Source organism: Oreochromis aureus, linkage group 2, assembly GCF_013358895.1.
Source record: "Oreochromis aureus strain Israel breed Guangdong linkage group 2, ZZ_aureus, whole genome shotgun sequence".
NCBI lineage: Eukaryota > Metazoa > Chordata > Actinopteri > Cichliformes > Cichlidae > Oreochromis > Oreochromis aureus.
In genome coordinates, this window is record NC_052943.1 from 34,364,845 (window position 1) to 34,369,784 (window position 4,940).

A 4,940-nucleotide genomic window follows, 5' to 3' on the forward strand; every position below is an offset into this window, starting at 1 on the left:
ACAGATTCAGTTCAGTGTCCATACACAAAAAGTATTCTACAAGTATAACATGACTCCTATTAGTTTACCTAGGAAATAGCCCAATATGTGAAAAATCTACAGCCAGCTCTCATATTTTATACACAAAAGTGTACTGCCTGTTGGTGGTGTTAGTGTTAATAACTCCCGGCTCTGAAAAATGAAGCCAGTACTGAAGTGCCAAGAATGCAGTTTTTCCAATGACCACTTGAGGCTGGCTCTAAAAGTGAGTCATGGTCATCCAGCAAATGAAATGTCTTGCTGTGAAATGCAGACAATTCAACAAGTCTGATTTTCAGTAGTGAGTGAAATGTTTGACTGTGAGTTTGCTACTTATCAAATGTCTGATTCTGCTTTGCACCTGTTCTGCTTTTGAATGCAACTTGCTAACCTAGCTAGCTTTTTGTAGCTGATAAATATTGTTTCATGCTCTCATTTAAATATGACTCCAAGAAAAGAAAACTGACATGGCAGCAGACAAAACACAAATATTCAGCTTAATAAACTCAGGCTTAATAAAATTTACAAAAAAAAACATTCCACCAAAAATGGTCAACTAGACTGAAAATGAGTTGGGAAAAAGTAGTCAATGAACAAAGAACAACTTTCAAAGACCTTCAGAAATCCTAAATGACTATTGCTCAAGACCACCTTAAAAAAATGAAAGTTGGGCTCCTTAAATAGAAAATATAAAGAAATGGGGGATGATTCAAGACTTTTACACAATATGGTGTTCTTTCCTCATGAAGAGAACTCTGCCACAGTAGGTGTGGTTAAAGTCATTCCAGGCTTCAAATTGGTTCTAAAAAAATCTTGTTGGGTAATTCATATTTCCTCTCCTGCTCTTCAAATCATGTGATGGGTTTCAGTTCTGTGTAGGTTCACATCTGGAAACAGGAGGCCTCTCATCTCAGCAGCTGGACTGTTGGTTCAATGAACTCGTGATGCTGATTCTTGCAGCCAGCAGAATCAACAAAGTAGTTTGTCTGGCAGTGTTTTCAAAGTCTTTGGTTGTCCATTTTGTGCCACCTTGGCACCCCTGTTTCTCCAAAGAGTGGCTGGGCTCTCCCCTTAGAGATGGGGTGAGGAGCTTGGCCATTCAGGAGGGCCTAAAAGTAGAGCCGCTACACCTCCACATCGAAATGAGCCAGTTAAGGTAGTTCGGGCACCTGACAAGGATCCTCCTAGATGAGACCCCGATGCAGACCCAGGACATGGTGGAGAGATTACATCCTCTAGCTTATTCAGGGAATAAGCTAGAGGAGGTGACTGGGGAGAGGGAGGGAGGTCTGGGCCTCTCTGCTTAGGCTGCTGCCCCTGTGACCTGGCTCCGGATAGATCAGTCTTGGCAGTCAACTCAAATTCACTTTTTATTATGGCAAACAACGTCCACAAACATGACAAAAAAGCAGGCAAATATCTCACTCAAGATTCTGTTTGAGGATACACAATGTATTCCCTCCCCTATGGTCCATACATCCATGCTGCATCCTACATCAGCCTATGGGATTTCAGCTACTAAAGTGTGACAGTAGGAGTGCACTTCCTGCAGACAAAGGATGGTTAGGATCTCCTCTAGAATCAGGCACTTCCTTTCAGGCCACTCGAGAGCATTCAGTGGACAGTAGATGAAGCCATCTATCAGCTCACCGAGACCTGAAAGAAGTAGATCTTTCCTAAGTGCGCCTTATTTCAGTGCAACACTCCTGCAGCTAAAGGAAAACTAATAGATTTTAAAAAACAGTAAATTTGTACTAAACACTTGGTGATGAAGAGTCACAGAGTCAGTGGTTATTATGCTTCATTCACTAAGCTGACAGTCTAAGGCATTCCACTAAAAAAAGAAAAAGAAATTATTAGTATAACCTGATGACTGTCGAGAAAAATATATTATTTAAAAAAGTTTTATCTTTTATTATCAGTGCAGTTTTGAATCCTCTGTCTGACTGTTTTTACATTATTTTGTTTTCAACAATTAACATTAATGAATTTTAGCTGAAATATTCCTCAAGTGGCATGTGGAATATGGAGGGCCAGGAGTGCCAAAATTGATTAATTAAATACACCATTAAATAATTATTGACACGTTTAGTAAATTATTTAATGACGTATTTATTTTATTTATTTTGGCACTGCTAGCCCTGTGGCTGTGTTCATTAATTAATTTTATCTGTCAGACTCACCCATCAAAGTCAGGGGGCGGGGTTAATGCTGATCGAGTCAAATCCATTGCTTTGCCTGGTGACCATTGCTTCAGTGGGTGTTTCTCAGCACCAACAACAGAAATGTGGAAACTAACAAAGATCGCCTATACTTAAAATATCCTGTTTGTGTGTTACCAACTACACTTTTCATATTTTTTTTAGCATGTAGTGGTTTAATCTTCAGATATCTGGTCAGTTTGTCAAGAGAGAGCCTGTTTGCAAAAGTGCTTTAATGATTTCGGAGATGTCTGCCAAGCACAGTATCACTGCGACAGACCTGCTCGCCTCACAAGCAGTCAGGCTCTTATACCTTCCTCAAAGCACGGCTCCTGGTACACTGCTGTCATAACCCGCGCTGACTGTCACCTCTCGGAGGCTAAACACTGACTTTATTTGAGGTTATATCTTTCAGGTCTTTCTCCCCTGATGTTCGTATGAGTCATACTTGTTTCAGTCGCCAATTTTGAATTAGAACTAACATTAAAAACATGTTTAAGGAGAAGTGAGAGCAAATAAATTTGATTAACATCTGATCTTTGTGTTTTTTGTTTTAATATTCAGCATGACCTGTGTATACAGTATAAACTATTAAAAGAGATGACGTTGGTGTTTGCATCATGTAGTAACTGAGTGCAGTCCAGCTGCTGTCCCAGAGTCCTGTATACCACGGAGCGAGGTCAGCATATCCAGGATGTCTTTCCGCTTTCTGGCTTCACTGACCCTAACTCTGGGACCAGGATAAACGGTCACGCAAAGCTGGTTATCAGCTTTCTAAGTTAACCCAGGGTTTCCCAGCGCGGGCACATGAAAGTGTTGGCAGCATCAAACTAATCCAATGGTCAGCCACAGAAAATGATCCTTAATACTGCCAACTTTTCCAGAGATGCGAAAAGCTACAATATAGAGAACATACAAATATACCAGTTAAATGCAACAATGTTACAAAAAGGACAAGAGATGAATGCTTCAGTTTGTCACAGATCAAAGTGGAATGAATGTGATTGGTTGAACAGGTGTTCTTGCTTCGGTGTAGCTGCGTTTCCATCAGCGTAAGAGACTCAGCAGCAGATTAGAATCAAGCAGAATAAAATCTATACATTTAATAAATCACCTTCCTTCCCACTGTTGCCAAAGTGCTTGCTCATAGGGGGGTCAAATGATTGTTGCAGTTTTCAGTTTTCTTTGTATTATTTTAACTTACAATATAAGCTTCCAGTTCAACTCAGTGCTTCTTACTTTCAAAGCGCTTCATAACCTCGCTCCTCCACACCGCTCTTCTTCAGCTTCCTTCTGTCTGGTCCACCTGCTCCACTTCCACATCTCCGACTACAAACTCTCTACTTTTAAATCGTGACTTAAAACCATCTATTCAGAATTGCATACCTTTTATCATGACTCCGTCTTAGTCTATTTTTAACTTGTTTAGCTTTTATGCTTACATACTTGTTTTATTTTTGTTTACCTTATGTTTTTATTTTGTTGTACTAATGTAAGGTGACCTCGAGGGTCTTTAAAGGCGCCTATAAATACAATGTATTATCAATATTCTTATTATTTTTTATCACCTTCAGCCAACTGTTGTTGTAATTTGGCACTATATAAATAAAATTAAATTAATATCCACATCAAAATTAGTTATCCATTGTTTCTCAAGTTTTATATCCTGGAGCTCAGGACACTGCGTTACACATCAAAAATCAAATCAAATCAAATCAAATCACCTTTATTGTCACATCACATGTGCAGGTACACTGGTACAGTACATGCAGTGAAATTCTTGTGTGCAAGCTTCACAAGCAACAGAGTTGTGCAAAATACAATAACGTGCAACAAGCAAAATATAAAAATGGTTAATCTAAAAAGTAATAAATATATGTACCATATATAAAGGTATATACATTACTGAATGTGTGTACTAAATATGTTTTTCTACGTGTGTGTGTGTGTGTGTGTGTGTGAGTGTGTATATACATGTTTTACAAATGAAATAGAGTAAACAATAAAATAAGATATATAAAATATAAAATATACAGAGGTAGGTATGTGCAAAACAGTGGCATTAATGTACAGTATGGAGTGCATAATGTTGAAGTTCCAGTAGTGAGGGTGAGGTGTCTATGACGTGTTCAGCAGTCTGATGGCCTGGTGGAAAAAGCTGTCTCTCAGTCTGCTGGTACGGGACCGGATGCTGCAGAACCTCCTTCCTGATGGAAGTAGTCTGAAGAGTTTATGGCTGGGGTGACTGGAGTCCTTGATGATCCTCCCGCTTTCCTCAGGCACCGCTTCCTGTAGATGTCTTGGAGGAGGGAAGCTCACCTCAATTATCCGTTCAGCACATTCTTTGCGGTTGTAAGCGGTGGTGTTGCCATACCAGGTGGTGATGCATCCAGTGAGGATGCTCTCAATGGCACAGCGATAGAAGGTCCTGAGGATGCGGGGCTCATGCCGAATCTTTTCAGTCTCCTGAGAAAGAAGAGGCGCTGCTGCGCCTTCTTCACTGTCTTGTTTATGTGTACTGACCACGTAAGATCCTCAGCCAGATGTACACCAAGGAAGCGGAAGCTGCTCACTCTCTCCACAGCGGCGCCGTTGATGGTGATGGGGGTGTGTACTCCTCTGCACCTCCGGAAGTCCACTATCAGCTCCTTTGTCTTTGCGACGTTGAGGGTGAGATGGTTGTCTTGACACCAGTGGGTCAGGGCGCTGACCTCCTCCCTG